This window comes from Triticum urartu, chromosome 2 (genome assembly GCF_003073215.2).
Source record: "Triticum urartu cultivar G1812 chromosome 2, Tu2.1, whole genome shotgun sequence".
NCBI classification, from domain to species: domain Eukaryota; kingdom Viridiplantae; phylum Streptophyta; class Magnoliopsida; order Poales; family Poaceae; genus Triticum; species Triticum urartu.
In genome coordinates, this window is record NC_053023.1 from 8,481,218 (window position 1) to 8,504,591 (window position 23,374).

A 23,374-nucleotide genomic window follows, 5' to 3' on the forward strand; every position below is an offset into this window, starting at 1 on the left:
AGGGGCCCTTGTTGCGTTCTCCAGCTTGGTGTCATGGTGGGGCTGGCTGGTGTTTCGGCTGACGAGGCGGCGGATCTGGCAGCTCGTCCGACGAGTTGGGGTGGGGTGGCGGCCCCCCTCCCTGCTCGGGATTCCTCTCTGGCTGTGCAGCATGCGGCGGCCGCGCGGTGGAGGTCTTCGGTTGCCAGGGCGGCGGCCCCGGAGGTGGTGGTGGCGGCGGCTACGGCCCGGGAGGTGGTGCGTGTCTGGTTGCGGTGGATCGAGGGATCCCGCGACCGGAGTGAGGTTGCTCTCAGCAGGGGTGGTGGTTGGTAGGCATTGGTCGGTGGCGGATGGTGGACGGCGAAACTCCGGGAGAAATCCTTGCTCCGGTCTCCGTCGGAGCCGGTGACGGCGGCGCCCCCGGGTGAAGTGATCTTTCTTGGAAGCGTCATCGTGGAGGTGCTCCTGCTTCTCCCCACGGCTTTGGCTCCGGAGGGAAACCTCAGATCCGCTGGATCGGGCGATGGAGGCGTCTTCGCGTCTTTCTCCTCCTTGGGGGCATCGTCTCGGAGCCGGCTACGACTGGGAGACTGGTGGATGGCGGCATCTTCGCCGCGGGGGTTGCGGCATCTTCGTTGCGTGGTTTGCGGCATCTTCGCCGCGTAGTTTGCTGATTTCTGTTTGGCAACGATGATGGCGCCGAGAGGAGCTTTGGTCGCGGCTCGGGCTTCGGTAGTCAGATCTTCCCGGCGTGAACGAGGTGCTCTTCAGGGCACGGTCGGCGCAAGTCCTGCATATTTCCCTTGTGATGATCGTCGTCAGAGTCGGAGCTGTCGGTTGTTCGCGCGTGTGGCCTTCTGTTGGCATGTGCTGTCATGGTTTCTGTGCAGCTGTTTGCGGGTCGGCTTCGACGATGCAGGTCTACGTGAAGTCGGAGTCGCCCGTTCGGAGGTAGCCGGTGATGACGATGACGCTTGCAACTGCTCGGCGGATGTCTTTCCTTCTTTATAGCTCTGTGATCCCATGTCGGTGGCCAGGTTGGCCGGTGGTACCCACTTTATGTGGGTTGGTTGTATCGGTTTTAGCCCGGTTTTCCGTCAATTAACCAGGCAATTCTCACTCCTTCTTAATCAATGAAAATGGCAAGTCTTTTGCCTCGTTTCAAAAAAAATAAGAACATACCGCGGAAAATGCTAACGGAGGCTGAGCTCCAGGGAGCTCATTTTCAAATATCATTTTTCCAGAGTGCAAATATTTTTGAATTTATTTCCGAACACACACACACATTTATACTACGTATGTGAAATATTTCACAGCATTATACTTTCACGTGTGGCGTACAGAAAAAAGACAAATACACATTTTTAGTGGGCCTTTTATTTTTGTTGTTGGGCTGGAATTATTTTTTGTACAGCCTACAAATCACAACATTTTTAAATGAAATTTAACACGTTCTTGCGGCCTTTTATTTTTGTTGTTGGGCTGGAATTATTTGTTGTACAGCCTACAAATCACAACATTTTTAAATGAAATTTAACACGTTCTTGCGGTATACATATATGTTTCCATGGATTTTTTTCAGATTTTTTGAAACTTCTAAATATGCATTTTGATATTTTCAAAATACCAAGCTCCGTGGAGCTCGGCCTCCAAAAATCCGGACACAAACATACCGCCGTTTGTTGAAGCCACTTATTCGTCAAAATTCTCAGCAAAATCACCTACTTGGCGAAAATGATAGTGCTATAGGAGTGCGACAGCCGCATGTGACAAGGTTGAATCAAATTTTGAGAGCCAACCAACAAGAGATGGTCATGCAAAGGTACCAAATGCTTGGAGCACAACAAGCTGATGTCTCCAAGATGCAGCCCGGTCAGCTTACAAGATGGAATAATCTGCAGGGTGCTAGGCAAACAAGTCTATTATATCCGCCATTCAAGGCATGTGAACCCGAGCCCATGACTCCACCTTTACAATAGATTCCCGGTGCTCATTAAAGCACTTTGCTTTGTCAGAATTCTCGGATTCTAGGTACTTAAACTGCTTTATTTAACAAAAAATGTGAATGCCATAAAACTTCAATCATTGTTTTCGTTTGATTTTGTTTGTTTTACTCAAGTTACGGTGTCCGAGAATATGTTCTCAAGGAGGAAATATTTTGTAAGGTGAGAGAATCCCTCACTTTATACTCCCTCTGCATCAAAATATAAGACATTTTTGTAGGGTAGTTTAGCCTACAAAAAGGTCCTATATTTTGGTACGAGGGAGTATATGTGTATTATCTGTTCTTATATCTATAGGTATATTCCTAATATGTGGTAGTTATGCACAGTTGCATTAGTAAACCCAATTTAGTAATTAAGGTTCTTGTATATGTAATGGGATATTGTGTTTACTTGAACATGTATTTCAATGCAGAAGCCTTACTAGCTGAATGACCAAATCAAGTTGATTAGTTGTTGATGGTTGTTTGTTTAAATTTGTTCAGCTCGGCCTAATTGTATTGCTGCAATATTTCATTGCAGATCATGTTTTGGAAAGATGCTTATTTTCCTAAGTTTTTGGAACTGGATTGTAGAGTCGTTCTTCCAGCACTAACAGAGGTCACTTGTCCATTTCCTAGAGATAAATCTTCATTCATTGATGGTTTTGCGCATCTCTGTCACCTAAACCCTTGGTACCATCTCCATACAGGAACAATTCTCATCACTATTTGAAGCAAAAGCTAATCAATACAAACGCAAAGCATATTTCAAGAAATCAATCAGAAGGATACTGAATTTAATGTTGTTGCAGAAGAGCGATGTGCACGAGGGTTGGAAGGTGGATCTCCCCAAGTATGAAAAATAAATACATCATTTCCTGCCTCTTCTTGAGAGGAATAAAACTTGCCAAGCAAAGATGAATACAGGATATCAGTTGCAGAATTGTGAAAAGCAGACTAAAGTCACCAATTTTACTAGCAATGCTTCCCAAACCAGTGGTGGTAATAAACGGTAGGTAAAAGCGATATTAAGATCAACTCTTCCTTTTGATGCAATTCTATGTATTTTTTTGAGATGTCAAAATAGAACGCTAAGATATATTGAATAGCTAAAACTGTCAACAAAACATGTCATCCTTAATAACTCAAACAGTACTTCCTTTTTGTTGATAACATTGTAAAGTAACCAACTTCATTAGCAATTTTGCTTACCCTTACACAATTTAATTACTGTGTTTAACCTTTTTCACTTGCGGTAGACATCAAAAGAAACTAGCAGATGCAAGCATTTTGCAGTCAGAGCAAACAACTATGGCTAAAGCAGGATACCTTGAAGCAGGTGGCAGTCTATAGCCCAGGAGAGTACCACTTAGAGACCAATTATAGAAAGAAGACAATAGAACACCACCACCTCATCAGCAGAGCAATGTCAACCACTTGCTAGGAATGCCAAGTCCTTCCTTCTCTTCACCTGGATCATTGCATTCTTGGTCCTCCAGTATGCTCGAGTCCTTGAGCCCCTCACCAGTTGCAAATCCAGTGGTAGAACCGGCATCACCCCGTGCTCCAGTGCCCACGATCTCAATGGACGTTGACAGCATAACTGCCTTCTTGATGAATGGCAACGCAACAGTAGCACCACCACCCCCACCAAAAGCAAATGGTTCTAACCAAGTCACTCTTACTGAACCAATAACACCAACCTCATCACTTCAGGCAGACATAGCAGCTGGTCATGAAAAGGTTCAGGCGCGAGGTGGAGACAGAACACCGGTGACTAAGAAGCCCATCGACCCCCTAATGGATGCCGTGAGTGTACCACATGCTGAGGACAGTCACAGTTCATGAATTGTTGCAATCACTTCTACTGACAGTTCTGTGCTTGTTTTATGAGAGTGGTTTTTTGTAGTTCGGGCTACATGGCACCTTCTATTTGTGTCGTTCATTTGCACTGTTTCTTGAGATATGTATCAAGTTAGACAAGGTCATATGCAGTTGATCATAAACATGTCAGACCATTTGTAATAAAAAAAGAAGAGAGACAGCAGTCTCCTCCGTTGCATGCAGGACACAGGAGTGAATAGTGTCTTGCCAATAAAAAAAGATGTGAACAGTGTGTTTGTGTCAGGACCTGAGCTGCATGCAACACTCTTTCTCTGTCCCAGCGTGTAAAACAACTCAGCGTGTACCACATACGACTCTCTCTCTGCCTTTGACCTTTGCCTGCAACCCATACTCTCTCTGAACATATGCGTGCTACACTCACTCGCTCATTTTCTTTATTTCAATTCGTTACTTTCTCAAAGCACTGTCGAACAAGAGATATTATTTCACTGCCTTCTCGCGCCTACGCCAAATTGGGTCCAAACTATGTGCAGACCACCTCTCCATGACAGGTGGGGTCTGACATGATTAAATGTATTTTACATCGATGTGACAGATGCACAAGCTCTTGAGCGTGGTGCAGTCCGTCCGCTGACTACCACCAAGAGTGACAGAAGATGCAGCGTATAAAGATGCGACGAAGGTGTAGACCCCTGTAGCTATAGCTATAGCGTGCAAGACCTATAGGAGTATGTCGCGAGAGTTACTTCACATGAACGGAGTATGAAGCGCATAATGCTCGAAAGCACAACAGACATAATCACTCTCATAATTAAAGCAAAATAAACGTTGAGCCAAAAGTGAAGCCCCAAATCAGATATAAGGGAGAACATACATTTTTAGCAGCTTGTCGTTGAATAATAATGTACAACTCAACTGCTTTGCAGTGCAACTTCAATCTTTCTTCAACTGGAAACAATAGAGGGAACATCTTGTCTGCAGACGGGGATAACAAAATGAGCACCTGAATTCCTTTTACATAATTAGCACCAGCATCAAGGAAATAATATACAATTCATCTCTTTTCACTATTAATATCGAGAAAATAATTTTCCATGTTAACGGTGCACACCACTGCGCTCCAGGTTGTGGACGGTGAGGTACCGCTTGTGAGCTAGCCAGGTGAAGAACTTACACCTAGAGGACTAGCACATGCAACACAATTATTAGCCATGAAGAAGCGATAAAGCATTGTCTACGGTAAAACAGTGAGTCGCCGCGCTCGGGAGAGATGACAAATCTCGAGAATTGTGTGCTGGTAGCGGCCGGATAATGCAGGGCCGCTGCCAATGAGTGGCAGTCACACAGAGAGCAACAAAGTAAAACAAACCTGATTTGCAAGCAACAAAGCATATAATAATATATTTTAAGCACTGTTGCATCACAATATACCTTGCTTGGACCAAATCTTGAAACTTCCATTATGCTACTGCTTTGCATTGCACAAACCTTGGTAGACTAAACGTTCATAACAGTGGAGCATATAATAATATACTTTAAGCACTGTTGCGTCACAATATACGTCTCATTAACACTTTAAGTTGCAGATTGAGCACATGCAGCATTTAGTAGACTAAACGTTCATAACACTGGAGCAGAAAAAGATAGAGAAATTCATACTGGAACCACACAGGTTCGCAGATGAAATAAAAAGTGGCATGATGGATACTATGTTTTTAGAACGAATATTTCTAGCTTCTTGTGTTTAGCTTATTTGCAATCATATGGAATTATACCTGAGGATTTCATGAGAAGGGCTTGACCTGAAAGAGAAATGATCTTATAGAGGAACAACACAGGGTGACGATACTGGACGAAGGAAGAAATATATGTGATTATGTGCCTTGTGCGTATGCAGTGTGGGATCGATATGCTATTCTGCAGGGGCGTGTGCCATATATGATGCACCAATTAGTTCATATGTAGCTGAACTTGCACCACCTGCCACCGAGTGCTACAACCTGGACTATTAGTTATGAGAAAGATGTGCCATTATCAAAGGTATCAACGCTCGAATTACGCACAATATTTCTGTTAGATGATGTTGGCCCAGTCCCGACCTTGATGACGCTGTTGTCGAGTACTTTCCGACAATACGCAGCGACGTACAAGCTACAGCCGATTGCTTCCGGCTGCTTCGACGGAGACGTGCACGTACAACGGTACACAAGCAGGCAAGCACCCTGGTGGATGGATTCTCGTGTCTAGCTAGCTATCGTAGACCAAGTTCGTCGGAAACACAATACGCAGACTCGCCGAGTTGGCCAAGAGGCTCGTGTCGAGCCTTTGCACTTTATTGCTTTGATTTGATCTGGTGTTACAGGGGATACACGCACTGGTATTTATATTACCAATATTCTACCTAGTACATGTACGACTCGGTTAATGCTATAAGTCCGTGCCGGACTATACTTACCTAATCGTGATTATTTCCAACAATCACCCCCCTAAGCACGATGTCCTCACTTTACAGCTTGGACGTCGATCCTTCTCCGCATCTTCGTGAACTTCTGTCGCCCCAAAGACTTGGTCAGAATGTCTGCAAGCTGATCGTCGGTGCAAATGTAGTTGACTTCAATCTTACCTTCTTCCACGCAATCCCGTATGTAATGATACCTTATATCAATGTGCTTACTTCTGTCATGATGCACTGGATTCTTACATAGGACAATCGTGGATTTGTTGTCAACGTAGAGCACCACTCCTTCCGGTTCCTTGTCAGTGAGGTCACCGAGTAGCCTTTCTAGCCACACACCTTGACCTGCCGCGGTTGCAGCTGCAATATACTCCGCTTCACAGGATGATAATGCGACCACCTTCTGCTTCTGTGATACCCAACTCACTATGCTTCTTCCCAAGAAATATGCCACGCCCGAGGTACTTTTACGGTCGTCAATATCTCCTGCCAAGTCGCTATCACTGTAGCCATGTAGCTCCACCATCTCCTTCTGCTTCTCTCTCAAATAGACACAACCGAAGTTAGTTGTCCCTTTGATGTACCTGAGTATTTGTTTCACAGCTGCCCAATGTTCCGTCGTGGGTGCTTTCATGAAGCGACTCACTACACCAACGGAATAGGCCAAGTCTGGTCGTGTATTCACAAGATACCTTAGGCTTCCGACCACACTTCTATAATCCGTTGCATCAACCGCGGGTGCTTGGCTCCTCTTGCTAAGTTTAAGTCGAGGCTCCATTGGAATATGACTTGGATTGCAGTCCTCCATGCTACAGCTTTCAAGAATCTTCTTTGCATATGCCTCCTGGCATAGTGTGATTCCCTCCGGCTTTTGATGTACCTCGATCCCGAGATAGTAAGTCAAGAGCCCTAGATCACTCATCTTGAAAAGCTCCTTCATTTGTAGCTTGAATCTAGCAATCTCCTCCTCATCTGCTCCAGTTATCAAGAGATCATCAACATAGATGCCCACTAGAAGACGATCCTTGCCTTTACCTCGCTTATACATAGCATGCTCCAGTGGATGTTTCTCAAAACCAAGAGAAACTAGTGTACGATCAAGCTTGATGTTCCACGCCCGAGGAGCTTGGCATAGCCCGTACAATGCTTGTGTAGTTTCAACACCTTGTGCTCCTCTCCTTTTTTGATGTAACCCGGTGGTTGCTTCACATATACTTCTTCTTTCAACTCCCCGTTCAAAAAAGCGGATTTTACATCCATGTGATGTAGCCTCCAAGATTCTTGAGCCGCGAGAGCTATAACTAGCCTCACCGATTCCATCCTTGTGACTGGAGCGAACACTTCCTCGAAGTCTACACCTTGCTCTTGCACATATCCTTTGGCTACGAGCCTTGCTTTATGCTTCACCAAGTTTCCTTCGGCATCTTTCTTGACTTTGTACACCCACTTAAGCCCTATGATTTTATGGTCGTTGGGTGGAGGATCCACGAGCTCCCATGTTTTGTTGTCTTGGATTGATCCCAACTCTTCGTCCATAGCACGACGCCAACACTCCTCCGTGTTTGCCTCTTCAAATTTTGTCGGTTCCTCGATGCTAAGCAAACACTGTCGACCTCTTCTTTTAATTTTCACCGGATTTTTCTTCGGATATAAATCCACCACTGGTCGAAGACGTACTGGTGTCGGCGGACGTTCCCTTATCTCCTGTTCAGTCGAAGACGATGGATTTTCATCGGGAGTTGCCAAACTCCCAATTTCTGGTGAATCCTGTTCCTCCGAACTGGTTGCAGCTTCATCAGATGAACCATCCAAAATATGTGTACCATCTTCAGGTACATGGCCTTCACGTACGTGCCCTTCATGTGCTCGTGGTGCAGCACGTGGGCTGCTTTGCAGCCTACTGGAAACACCTCCAACGGACAGGCTCTTAGTGCCTGGGCTGGCTGGTGCTGGGCTTCCGGGGCCACGAGCTGGGGTGGCATGTTCTGGTCCTGACGTAACAACGCCACCAGGACGAGCGCTGTGCGCGCTGCTGCCAAGCGTGCCATACGTGCCCTCGGGCGCGTCGGCTGCTGGTGCGCCCTCTTTTTCTGCTGCGCCGTCCGCGCCGTTTGTTGCGGCCGACGTCTCCGGTCGATCTGCATGCTCGTAATCATCGTAAACAACGTTGAATATTTCATCAGAAGACAGGTATACCGGCTCAATGGAGTTCCAATTCCATGATCTTGCTTCTTCAAAGACCACATCGCGTGTCACAACCACCTTATTGGTAGAGGGATTGCACACGTGGTATGCCTTCGTGCCCTTTTCATAGCCAACTAGCACCATTGGAGTACTCCGATCCGCCAATTTGCTAGTATGCCCGGTCACTGTCTTCACATGCGCTACGCACCCGAAAGTGCGAAGATGATCAACCGTGGGCTTGTGTCCGTACCATGCTTTGTACGGCGTCATCCCAACCACACTTTTGGTTGGAGCCCGGTTCAGCAAATAAACGGCTGTATTGACCGCCTCACCCCAAAACTTGCCCGACATGCCTTTACTCTTCAACATGCTTCGTGCCATCGCCACCACGGTTTGGTTCCTCCGTTCCACAACACCGTTTTGCTGCGGTGAATATGGTGCCATAAAATACCTTTTGATCCCTTGAGCTTCGCAAAATTCCGTGAATGCACGAGACTTGAACTCACCCCCCCGATCGGTACGGAGGGCCTTCAGCTTGGCTTCAGATTCTACTTCAGCCGCCATCTTTATTATCCTGAAGGCTTGCAAAGCTTGGTCCTTCGTCTTCAACAACACGATCCACATGAATCTGCTGAAGTCGTCGACGACGAGCAAGAAGTATCTATTTCTGGTAGGGGTGGCCGGTGTAATCGGTCCGCACAAGTCTCCATGGACCAACTCAAGAGCTTTACTCGCTCTAAAGTTTCCCTCTCTTGGGAACGTGGCTCGCCTTTGTTTCCCAATGAGACAACCGTCGCACACTTGGTCGACATGATTGATGCACGGTAGACCACGTACCATCTCCTTTTGTCCAAGTTGCCGAAGAGCCTGGAAATTTAGATGACCGTAGTGCGCGTGCCACTTCCATGCCGAGTCGTCCATGCTTGACAAGAGACATACTGGATCCACACGATCCAAGTTGAGGACGTAAAGCCTGTTAGGTGACCTCTGCACCTTCATAATTAGCATCCTCTGACGATCATACCCCCATAGATAGCCATCTTCGAGCACAATCTTGCAACCACGCTCCTCGAGCTGACCAAGACTTATGATGCTGCTCTTTAGCTTGGGAATATAGTACACATCTGTGAGTACCTTGTGACCGCCGCTCTTCAACTCAAACAGGACAGTACCTCGCCCTGCGATGTCAACGGTCCGTCCGTCGCCGAACCGAACCGTGCCTCCCACCGAAACACTGAGCTCAGAAAACTGGTCCTTGTCGCCGGTCATGTGGTTGCTAGCGCCCGTGTCGAGGTACCACACGTGCCTCAACGTGTTCATCCTCTTCTTATCGTGAAGATAAACTGCCTCCTCTATGAGCGTGACAACCTCTGTAGCCGGCGCCTTTGGAGCTGGACTATCCTCGTCCATTAGCTCGCATACTTCGACCATGAGCATCATGTCTCCATCATCGCCTCCTTTGGCCAGGAGAGCTTTCTCCTTCGGTGGTTTCTTGCACTCCGACTTGAAGTGCCCCATGATGCCACAGTTGTGACACTTGATCTTGCGCTTGTCGAACTTCTTCTTCTTCTTCGGAGCGCCGTCGCCGGCGTTCTTCTTACTTTGTTCTTTTGGCGCACGATCTTGGCGAGTGTTGCTGCTAGAGCCCTCGCCTCCTCTCCTTGAGTCCAGCGCCATCCACTGAGCCCGTGTGAGCATGACATTTTCATCGTTCCTCCCATCCCCAAGACTGTACCGCATACGCTCGTCGTGAGCCTTGTAGCGCCTGACGAGATCGTCGATGGAGAGAGTCTCGAGATCGACGCACTGCTCGATTGCCGTGACAATTTGCAGGTACCGGGGAGGAGCCGCGCGCAAGAACCGCCGAACAACCGAGGTCTCCGTGAGGTTTTCTCCAAGCGCGCAGATCCGATTGACGAGAGTAGCCACCCGTGAAGCGAACGCATCCACGGACTCATTGTCGCCCATGACCAAAGTCTCGTAGTTCCTTAGGAGAGTTTGGAGATTGGCTTGCTTGACGCGGGTGTGTCCCTCGAACATGAGCTTCAAAGTATCCCACGCCTCCTTCGCCGTTTCTTTGGCGATTAGGTGCTGGAGGACATCCATCGGCATCACCGAATAAATCGCCGACGCCGCCTGCCGATCCTTCCGGTGCTCGGCTCCCTCCTTCTTGAACGCGTCGCCTCCTGGGTCGACCGCGTCCCATAGCTCGTTGGCGCGGAGACCACACTCCATGAGGGCCTTCCAGACCCCAAAGTTCTCGCGATCAAATCGTGGGTACGATGAACTCGCCGGAGCAGCAAATACTTTAGCCGCACCGGAGTACTCCGCCAGCTGCTTGTTCCTCTCGTCGTCCGCCATGATCCTCCGTTACTAGAAGATCAACCTTGCTCTAGATACCAATTGTTGGCCCAGTCCCGACCTTGATGACGCTGTTGTCGAGTACTTTCCGACAATACGCAGCGACGTACAAGCTACAGCCGATTGCTTCTGGCTGCTTCGACGGAGACGTGCACGTACAGCGGTACACAAGCAGGCAAGCACCCTGGTGGATGGATTCTCGTGTCTAGCTAGCTATCGTAGACCAAGTTCGTCAGAAACACAATACGCAGACTCGCCGAGTTGGCCAAGAGGCTCGTGTCGAGCCTTTGCACTTTATTGCTTTGATTTGATCTGGTGTTACAGGGGATACACGCACTGGTATTTATATTACCAATATTCTACCTAGTACATGTACGACTCGGTTACTACTACAAGTCCGTGCCGGACTATACTTACCTAATCGTGATTATTTCCAACAATGAAGCACCCAAAAAGCTGCGATCAATATAGGTAACCCATCAATCTTAGACAAATAACCGACCAGCATACCTGTTCCTTGTCGTGTTTGATCTTTTCCCTTTCTCTGATGTGGAGATGAGCACCTCCCCTCTAACAGGGTTAAATCCGTGATGAGGAACTGAGCAGACATGTCCGGCAGCCGACGGTGGGGCCTGCTTGCCTGCCAGCGGCACAGCACAACACAACCATAGGTGGCATAAGCTGTTGGAAACTTAAACTAACCAATTGATCCGTTGAATTAAACGGGTAGATCTCTTTTTTTCTGACTTTACCTACGATAACTGTGGGAGCTCCTATGGTGCCCCTGATTGTGTACATATAAGATCTTGTGTTGAAGCCACTTCCTCACTCCTGCAACGTCAACGAACAATAAAATAAAATGGAAATTATTAACAGGTAATTGCTTGTATATTAATCTAAAACAACATTAAACATAATAATAACCAAACGCCCAGCAACCATTGAATTGGAAAGGACTGTGGAGAATATTGTCAAGCTAATACGCAAGGAGAGACACATTAGTATGGTTAACAGCTATAGTCTGTCTACTTTTGACTGTGGATGGAATTCAGCATTTAAATTTTGAATCAGATGAAGACTTCCATGGCCTTGTTAACTAATTAAGGTAAAGGAATATGATCCGAGGGAGAAGGAACTGAAATACGTTATACCTGCAGTGGCGACCGCACTTTTAGCACCAAGGTAGTTTTCCTCTTAGTGGATTCTCCGGTGTCCAAGTTGTCGAATAGCGAGCTGCTTATGGACCATTCAAACACCAAGGGTGCAGTAGCTTTGGAGCAAAAGTATGGCATACAACTAGATCAGCACACATGTGATCTCTCGAGAAAGGCAAGGAAGCAAAAGTATACCCAACAGGCCCCCAGGCCCCTTTTTTATTGCAGGCTGAAAATTGGCGCCGGCTGACCCAGGACGAACCCAACACGTTAGGAGCCGACCGGGGAAAGAAAAAACACGCCAAAACTTTCCGTGCCAGATTCCCACCCGGTGGACGCGCCGAGTCAGTAATTGCATCGTCGTCCTCATCTCATTGCCTCGGCTCCCGCGTGAATCAATGCAAAGTCTGTCGCCGGTTGGCCTTCCATTGATCACGGACAGCGCAGTGAAGGTGAGCCGCCGGGCGTCCCGCCCCTTCCAGCCATGCGTCCGCACGGCTGCCTCCCACTCGCTGCTATAAAAGCCGCCTTCGTCGCCGTTGGCCGCACACTCGCCTCGCCACAGCCATCTCTCTCGGCATGCACATGTTCTCGCCCTCTCTCCTGTTCCCGTCAATCCCGAGCAATGGCGGAGAGGCTCCCCAGGGACGGAGCGGCGGCCAACGGCTTCGGCCGCCGCCATCTGCACGAGTGGGAGGCGTGTCTTCTCCATGAGGCCAACTACCCGGCGCCGTCGGACATGTGCATGCCGGGCTCATGGAGCCTCAGTGCCGGAGGCGTCCCCATGCCCCCGCCGCACGAAGGCCGCGGCGAGATCGCGTCGGTCCAGGTGTCCCTGCCGGAGGAAGTGCGGCAGCTGCCGAAGTTCGCACCAGACAACTACATCATGTGGACTGTGTACTTCCAGCGTCGCCACGCCGACTAGCTCGCGTCCACCAACGGCACTCCAGTGCCAAGGGAGCGCCACAACTCCAAGGGCCAGCGTCAGTGGTGGGGCGTCATCGGGCGCATGCTCCACGCCGTCCTTGAGCACCTTGAGGGCGGCAATGAGCCGTCGTTGGAGTACCCGGCGGCGTCCTCTTCCTCGCGCCGTAGGGGCAGCTCATGGCTGCAGAGGCGCATGGCGGCGTCCTCCTCCTCCTCCGGCACGACGCCGCTTGCCACCGTCAAGGCCGAGCCCCTGGAGACGCCGGAGCGCCGGCGCAGCCGCGGCGGCAACCTCGTCATAAACGAGGGCCGCCGCCAACCTTCACCTCCTCCCCGCAGCCATATTCGTCTGGTCAGGCCGAAGATGGAGCCGGCGACGCTCGTCGTCGTCAAGCAGGAGCATGTCGACATGGCTGCCGACCTCGACACCAGCCTGAAGTGGTCGCGCGACAACTACGCCCGGGAGGAAATGGAGCAGCAGTGCCGCCTCTTTAGAAGATCGCCGAGCGGTGCCGGGGACGCGAGGAGGGCCACGTCATCATACTTGACAGCAACGACGACGAGGAGTCGGAGCCGCCCAACCCCATCCGCAGCGGCAATCTCGGGCAGGGCAGCAACAAGGACAGCGGCGTGTAGGACAACCACGACGGCGGCGGCGGCGATGACGGCGACTACACTGCCTTCTACAAGCTCTTCGACATGGACTAGGCTCTAGGCGGCGGCATAGTTTCTTAAGTTTTTTATTATGCCTTTAAAAATTGTACAAATATGAATGAACCGCCTGAATTTCGTCCAAGTTGGTGTAATTTTTTTTTGAAATTTAGCCTAATTTGTATTTCAAAAAACGGCATCTGGGGCCAACTTGGGGCAGCAATTGGGAACCCGAGCGCCCCCATGGCGAAAATAGCACCGGTTAGCCCCTAGGAGGCGCTATTTCAGTCCCTGGGGCGCCGAATGGCTGGAGATGCTCTTAGCTCCTGCTATCTTGTGTGTTGAAGCCACTTCCTGAATCAGATAAAGAAATCCATGGCCTTGTTGACTGGTTAATAAATGAGTATGATCCAACGGATAACGAACTGAAATATGCTATCATGTAGTGGCAACGACATTTTTATTAGCAAGATAGTTCTCCTATTAGTGATCCTCCACTCTCCAAGTTATTAAAGAGTGAGCAGCTTGTGAACCATTCAAATACAAAGGCTGCACTAAATTTGGACAAAAGTATGGCTTACAACTTGATCAGCACACAGGTGATCTCTCGAAAAAGGCAAGGAAGAACATCCCGTTGTGTGTTGATGCCACTTCTTAGCTCCTGCTATCTTGTGCGTTGAAGCCACATCTTGGATCCTGTGACAGCAACAAGACAATAAAACAAAATGGAAAGTACCAAGTAGTTTTCTTCTTAGTTTGCAACAACGTCAAATAAAGAAGATACACGTAATCTATTTTCACTATTAATAACAAGAAAGTTATTTGCCATAATTACATGGTTGCATAACTTAAAAGCAGCTAAGTAGACACAGATCAACTCAATAAGTTTCTAGAATCAGGATGTGACCAAACAGCGCAAATTAGATTTGAAGTGGGGAGTCATTAATTCATGAAAAGTCAGAACTTGCCATATACTATTATCTAAATGTGCAACCATTATATTTATCCACGGAGATTATCAACCAGTGATGAATTAATTAGACAATTGCCATTTTATTAATTTCCAGATGCAAACAAGGTTAGCAACATATATACTTGCACTAAGCAACCATTAATTTTTGGAACCACTTACTGCCATAACGAGACTTCACTATCTACCACAACAAATTACCCCCCATTAGGTATCACGATGCAGCGCACTATCCGACTGGAGTTCTAACATCGTATGTATCTTCTCCCCAGGGTTGCTATCATAGTTGCAACCCTGCATGCCGCTTACCACATAACCCCTAAGTGTACTGGTGGAATGAGCAGGCGGTACTGCCCATCCTGCCCTCCTCACGAGCACACACCAGATAGGATGAGCCCGTCGTGCCCAAAGGCATAGCTCTGCACTTGCTCGCCCTAGTTTTCAGTCTCATAAATTAGCATTACACAATCTCAAAAGGTCACCTGGATAGTTAAGTAGAAGAAAAAAGGTATTCTGTGGAGGGAGCTTTCTGGTCGTAAGCTAGGGAAGCCCAACGGAAGCGCTGCCAGCCACTACGCTTCAGGTTGTAGGCTGTGCCGGTGAGGCAGCGCTTCTGAACACAGCTAGCCACCTAGGGGACGAGCACAGGTAGGGCGGGTATTAGAGGTTGTTTGGATTGGAGCCTACTACAGCAGCACAACTAAAAAATTGGTTGTCGACCGGGGCGTGGGTGTTTTGGTTTTTGGTTTGCGTATTTTTTCACCCATGAGCGAAATGGCCATATTTCGGGCATTTCGAAAATTTCGGCAAAATCTCGGACGAAGTTGCAAATCCAAAATTTGACAAAAAATTGAGATCAAGCAGAACCAATGGAGCACCATTCCACAACCTTCAAGAACCAACGCAAAGGAAATGGTTGATTAATTGCATAGACCTTTGAGAGAAAAAAGACTCACGACCATCTCTCACAAAGAAGACATGCAATTACCTATCTGCTAGCCAGACAATGCAGAAGTGCAGAGTCGAGGAAGGACTTGTCGACAGCTTAAGCCGCAGCCGGCAGAGGGGGAGGAAAGGATGGCGCTGACGGGTAAAGAAGGCGCGTCAGGTGCGATTGCCCTATTCGCGGCGGCGCCGCCGGACACGCAGCAGATGAGCTGGGGAAAGAAAACGGTTTATCTAGGGTTAGGGCGTCCTGTTCGATGGTTGTAACTCAGGAGAACGTAACGCAAGGCTCCAGAAGTTGGATCGGGCCAGCCAAATTCAAACTGGGCCTAAATATTAGGCCGACAATGGCATTTTCCGGGCCCATCCCAGATGGCCGAAATTCGGCCAAAATTCAAAACACTTACAACAACTCCAACCGGACGATTCATTTAGTCCGCCCATGTCTGCTTGGGTAGCCACAGACAAAAACGCCAGCACAATGCACCGACCCAAACCCAAAATGTATCTGCTTTGGGTCCGCGTCGACGCATTTCAGTCCCAAATTTGGGCCGGCATGGAAATGAAGCGGACGCGCCACACGTTCCCTCGGTGTCCGCTGCAGTCTCACATGTCGGCCAGCCAACCAACGTAGCAGTCGTATTTAACGCCAGCACCTACCTCGGGTCTGCCTAGCAGTGTGTGGAAGAGTCGTGTGCCCGTCCTTTTTAATGGAAGCATGTGAAGGGGCCGGCCTCATCCACTTCCATTTCCCTGTCCACATCTGGCCACGATTGCTCCCTCGCCAACGACCAGAAAACCCTAGCCAGCCAGCTGAAAACCCTAGTCAGCCAGCCACCAGCCATCAACTTCCTCGGCGACAAGGGGAAGGGGAGGTTCAACTCCGGCGCGAGCTCTTCCCACGCGCTTCCTCCTCCGCCGGCTAGACGCGGCTCACCACTGTGGGAGCGGGAGCGGCTGTACATACCAGTCTACCAGGGGCTGTGGCACTGGTAGTACCGCCGACCGCTGCAGTATACGGATGTCAACCTGCCACGCGGCTGGCATCTGAACCTGCGCCGAATCCCGGTTCTCGCGGTGCCGTGCACGGCGCGGGCGCACGCCAAGGAGGTTCACCGGCGTCGTGAGCTCCTTATATCAGAGTAGCGCGCAATGCGTGCCTACGTGCCAGACTCCCCCAACTGGGAGCGCTAGTTTGCGCTAGAGCATGAGGAGGAGCGCCACCGGGTTGTCCACATCGACCACGACGTTCCCCTGCCGCCCCTAGAGGTTTTGCCAGAGGAGGAGGAGGCGTACCAAGCCAGCCTCGAGGAGGCCCTGGAGCACGCGCTGGAGGCGAAGCCGGCTCGAGGAGGATGCCCATTGGGATGGGCTTGACTAGGCACTCGCCTTGTCGGCCGCAGGGGACTCCGCCCATGCTTCGTTGTTTGTTCCACCATCGTCGTCCTTCACCGAGCCCAAGGACAAACCAGAGGAGGAGCCGAAACCCGATCCCACGCCCACATGGAAGCGGTCACAACCGCCGCCCACTTGGCCCGACGAGTCCTACTCATGGACCAGACAGTTCCGCGAGTGGGTGAGCGCCTCCCGCCCACAACGCCTCGACACAGGGGGACGAGGCGGCCCATGTTGAGCGCCGGAAGACGCATTGGCTCGCCGACGAGGAGACCGACGGCGAGCAACAGATGCCCCGGGAGTAGGAGCTGCGCCACGAGGAGGAGGCACTGCGCCTTGAGGAGGAGGAGGAGGAGTGCGGCCGCCTCGCCGCAATGTCGCCATAGCAGCAGACATCGGAGGAGGCAGCCCTGGCGGCATATCAAGCAGCGTTCGGGTGGTCTGGGTTGCCCCCCCCCTCTTCATCGATCTCACCGCCGGCGACGTGGACGCCTAAGGCAGCTTGCGCCAAAATTCTTTTTAGTGGTTAATTAATGTTTAAGTGGACTTTGACCGGCGATTGACCGGCTGTTTATGTTTAATTATGTTTTCATTCTGGCCACATGTTTATCATTTATATTTTTTCTTTTGACACGGGCAATTTTGGTCTACCTCTAGTTGGGCGCACTAGCTGTTCCAGATCGAAAATCGGACGCGCCCATCCACCTGAATGACCCGAATGGACGAAAAGCGGATAAAGCGCGCGTCAGTTTGGGTTGCCGCGTTGGAGTTGATCTTACTGGTCGCATGTTTGGATGACGGCCAATAATTTGGCTCACCCTGTCCGCATGAGCAGTGTTAGTTCAATTTCACGCAAACTTATGGGCAAACCACTTCTGTGTTGTCTAAGTTGGTGTAACACGTAAGTTAGACATAGCCCTTCTGTAGCGTTTCAGGGATGCAGGTCCTTCTAAGTTTGTGTAGCCTGTGCTTGGGCCACCTTGTTCGTTAGTCGTGTGCACGTTGTTGGGCCCACGTGAAGGGAAATATTTATCTTTTTGTCCCTATTTCTTCTCCAAGCTCCCTCCGATCATTAATCCATCTCCGCATCAACCCTTGGCTATATCAAACATAATGCATGACTAGAGGACACCACGTCTGGTATTAGAGCTTAGACGCTCAACTCAGTATTATTTTCCTCAATGTCATTTCATCTCAATGTGTCAATGTGTCAATGTGTCAATGTGGAAATGTCTGATCTTATTCAAAAATAGGAGGTCTCCACGAAGATATGTCTTGTTTCCAAAATATAGGTATAGAAATTCAATAGCGATAGGATCAGTACACAAGTAATCTCTCCAGAAGGCAAGCAAGGAAGAACATACCGCGGGAAATGCCAACGGAGGCTGAGCTCCAGGGAGCTCGTTTGCAAATTTTATTTTTCCAGAGTGCCAATATTTTTGAATTTATTTGTGAACACACATACAGATGTGTAAAATTTGACAGCATTATACTTTAACATGTGGCGTACAGAAAAAAGACAAATTCACATTTTCAAACGGGCCTTTTATTTTTGTTGTTGGGCTGAAATTTGTTTTTGTACAGCCTACAAATCACAACATTTATAAATGAAATTTAACACGTTCTTGCGGAACACACATATATTGTTTCCATGGATTTTTTTTCAGATTTTTTGAAACTTCTAAATGTGCTTTTTGATATTTTCAAAATATCAAGCTCCGTGGAGCTCGGCCTCACAAAATCCGCACACGAACATACTGCCATTTGTTGAAGTCACTTACTCGTCCAAATTCTCAGCAATATCACCTACTTGGCGAAAATGATAGTGCTATAGGAGTGCGACAGCCGCAGATGACAAGGTTGAGAGCCAACCAACAAGAGATGGGCATGCAAAGGTACCAAATGCTTGGAGCACAACAAGTTGATGTCTTCAAGATGCAGCCTGGTCAGCTTACAAGATGGAATAATCAACAGGGTGCTAGGCAAACAGGTCCGCCATTCAAGGCATGTGAACCTGAGCCCACGACTCCACCTGGACAACAGATTCCCGGTGCTCAGCAAAGCACCTCGCTTTATCAGAACTCTCAGATTCAGGTACTTAAGCCGCTTTACTTAACAAAAAATGTGAATGCCATACAATTTCAATCATTGTTTTCCTTTGATTTCGTTTGTTTTTCTTAAGTTACAGTGTCTGATATTTCAGCTACGATGGGGTGTGCCAGAGAATATCATCTCAAGGAGGAAATATTTTGTAAGGTGAGAGAATCCTTCATTTTCTACTCCCTCTGCATCAAAATATAGGACGTTTTTGTAGACTAGTTTAGCCTACAAAAAAGTCCTATATTTTTTTGTACGAGGGAGTATGTGTGTATTGTCTGTTCTTATATCTATAGTATACTCCTAATATGTAAGGTTTCCCATCACACAGCTCACCAACTTGATCTTCTGCCGGAACTTTATGTAAGAACAGGCCTGGCAAAAGAAGTACGGTATCGCTTTCCTTTGCCACTCAAGTGTACGGCATCTGCCGTGCTTAGGCCCCTTCTTCCCTTCCCTAATCCAAAAATGAGTCCACCGCCTGCCTGGCACTGTATGGGTATAGATTAATATGTGGTAGTTATGCACAGTTGCTTTAGTAAACCCAATTTAGTAATTAAGGTTCTTGTATATGTACTGGGATATTGTGTTTACTTGAACTTGTATTTCAATGCAGAAGCCTTACTAGCTGAATGACCAAATCAAGTAAATGAGTTGTTGATGGTTGTTTTGTTAAATTTGTAGAGCTAGGCCTAATTGTATTGCTGCAATATTTCATTGCAGATCAAGTCTTGGAAAGATGCTTATTTTCCTCAGTTTTTGGAACTGGATCGTAGAGTCGTTCTTCCAACACTAACAGAGGTCACTTGTCCTTTTCCAAGAGATAAATCTTCATTCATTGATGATTTTGTGCATGTTTGTCACTTACACCCTTGGTTCCATCTCCATACAGGAACAATTCTCATCACTACCTGAAGCAAAAGCTAATCAATACAAACGCAAAGCAGATTTCAAGAAATCAGTCAGAAGGATACTGAATTTAATGTTGTTGCAAAAGAGTGATGTGCACGAGGGTTGGAAGGTGGATCTCCCCAAGTATGAAAAACAAATACATCATTTCCTGCCTCTTCTTGAGAGGAATAAAACTTGCCAAGCAAAGATGAATACATGATATCAGTTGCAGAATTGTGAAGAGCAGACTAAAGTCATCAATTTTACTAGCAATGCTTCCCAAACCAGTGGTGGTAATAAACGGTAGGTAAAAGCGATATTAAGATCAACTCTGCAGCAGCAGGGTGGATCTAATAGTGTGAACAAAGTGAAGCGAGTTTTCAATCATATAGGGTCGCGATCTGAATCACTACCATTGGGTAGCATGGATGGCGGTTGCATGTCATTTGAGTGTGGGGCCTCGGAATCTGGATCAAGCAGTGAGTTAATAAACTTTAAGAGGCAGAAAGCACAGGTATAGCTCCTGCTATTTTGTGTGTTGAAGCCACTTCTCGGCTCCTGCTATACCAACAACAGAATAAAATGAAATGGAAATTTGAATAGTTTTCCACTTTTTGGTCCTCCATTTCCATGGTGTCGAATAGTGAGCGGCTCATGGACCTTCCAAATACCAAGGCTGCAGTAACTTTGGAGCTAAAGTAAGGCTTAGAACTCAATCAGGAGACAAGTGATCTCTTGAGAAGGCAAATAAGAAAAAAACATACCTCTGTGACTATTTAGAATTTATATGGCCTGCTCGACATCACTGTTTAATATATCACGAGACTTACTTCACATGAATGCAGTATGAAGAGCATAATGCTTGAAAGCACAATAGACATACTCACTCTCCGAATTAAAGCAAAGTAAACGTTGAGCCAAAAGTGAAGCCCCAAATCAGATATAAGGGAAAACGATTCCATTGATTGTAGCACTGGCAAGGTAACGGTCCACAAATCATACATGTCATGGTTGCACCAAAACATCATATTTTGGGTTGGCTGGACCAAATCAACATGATGTCAGTTTATTTCCTAAAACCTAGTTTTCTATGTATCTGCTTGCAACCTTCTATTTTTTTTCATGTTTGATCCAGGCAATGGTTGACAACAATGTGACGTCATTGTCGCTTAACGTAAAGATCTTGTAGCTCATGATCATGGAAGCGAGGCTCTGAGGCAAAATCATGTCATTGACGTCATTAAATGCTTTCCCTACTTACACCAGCTTCACATACTGTTCAGTTGAAATTATCCGACTATTTGTTTCTACCACCTTAGGTGTTACTCTCTATTCATCCTTATGTTGAGTTCTACTCAAAATTATTTATTTGCCACATCTGGCATCATTTTAAGTCATCGATGAGCCTTGTTCCAACCAAGCCGAACGGCAATCCAGTTGATAGTACGGGTGAGTGGATTAATAAACATCTCTAGCTAGTAGTAGTGAGAAACTATCCAGATAACATAGAAGATGTTAACTTTGCCATGTTCTTTATTTGTGCATGAGTGCTCTACTTAATGGAGTTTCATATCCCTTCTAGCTGGCACAGAAGATGGACTTCTAAGGAATCTAAGCCTATGGATGTTATGAACAGACTATCTCCAAATGCTCGGATTAATTTTAGGGATCAGAGAGAGATGAATATATTACATATGTGTTTGTTTCGACAATATTTCGACACAAGATGTGATGGATATGCATATAGTTGAGTCAACCCGAGTCGAGCATAACTTGTGTGTTGAAACCACTTCTTGGCTCCTGCTATCTTGTGTGTTGATGCCACTTCTTGGATCCTGCTATAGCAAAAATCCAGGAAGCATGTAATGGAAATTATCAATAGTGAATTGTTTGTACAGGAATCCAAACCAGCAAAAAAGATAAACTTAAGTACTTGCAAAATGTGCAACAATCATCGAACTGGAAACAGTTGTGAAAGATAATGGCATGCTCATATGCCAGGAGAGATACATTAATATTGTTAACAGCTTCCCTCTCTCTACCTGTGACTGTAAAGTTTTTTTTAACGAGGCAAAAGACTTGCATTTTCATTCATTAAGAAAAGAGAGAATTGCCCTGTTAATTTGTAGCAAACAGGGCGGAAAACTGAACTGTAAAGGTTGGAGTTCATCGTCTGTTTTAAGTTATGAATCGGATGAAACAAAACCATTTCTATCTCAAAGATATGTTTCCTCTTAGTGATCCTCCAGTGTCTGGGTTGTCAAAGAGTGAGTAGCTAATGGATCTTCCAAAACAAAGGCTACAGTAATTTTCGAGCAAAAGTATGGCTTACAACTCGATCAAGGGGCACAGGTGATCTCATGAGAAAGCAGAGGAAGGAAGAACATACCGACTTGTGTCGAAGCCACTTCTTACCTCCTGCTATCTTGTGTGTTGAAGATATTTCTTGGATACTGCTATAGAAGTATAGAACCAACACAATAAATGAAATGGAAAGTACCAATAGTTTTCCTCTTGGTGATCCTCCGGCGTCCAAATTATCGAAGTGTGAGAAGCTTATTCCTGGTTATGATTTTATATATCATAAAAGTACATCGTAATAACAGAACCCTATTACCTGTGTATTTTCGAATACATGGAGTAATGATTCTGGCCGCTGGGTGTCAGCGGCGCAGTCGCCGTAAAAAAAATCGAGCGTGGAGGAGGAAGAGAGAGGTCGTCCTTGTGCGAGACAATGGTGCTGATGCAGTTCTCGGCGCCATGGCGCGGCCCCCTACCTCCTGATGCACCCAGGCCCTGGATGCACCCATCATCGTAGATCTCAGGCCGCACATGGCGGTGATTCCTGGCTGGCGGAGGAAAGGTGCCATCTTCGCAGGGAGTCAGAGGCGTGGCAGTGGTTCCTTGGCTTCTCTGGACGGCGAGGCGCAGATGGATACGCAGAGCAGATGCGCGGCGGTTCCACTGATTGGGGCGGTGGTGGTGGAGGTAGTAGGTAGGAGCAATGGATAGGGAGGGTCCTGGGATGGTTCGGGGTCGGCAGGCAGGAGGCGGGAGGGATAAATCAGGAGATGGGAGATGAGACTGGCAGGTTGTGGCATAAGTGGAGGTCGTGCCGTGAGAGTTTTTCTTCTCCTGTTTTTTCACGGTTCGTTGAGTGGGGTTTTCCTCCTCAACCTTTTTCTGCGTGGGAATCCGACGAGAGGAGGGAGATTCTGCTTTAATAGTAGAGATAATATTTCATGAATGTGGTATACACTACACAAAACTCATGTGGAACATACAAGAACAGCTAGGTACTCATATAAGAACAGTTTAATGCTCGAACACCCCAATAATTTGGGTGATCCAAATTATTGGCCGTCATCCAAAGATACACCCACGCACACGGTCAACAACCAATTTTTTGACCGTCCAAGCATGCACGTGCAGTTAGCTAGTGGAGGAATAACCGGATCAAGCCAATGTGTGTGGCTGGCCGTGGGGTGTGCATGCATGGCAGGAGTGGTGCGCTTGTGTGCATGCTAGCTAGG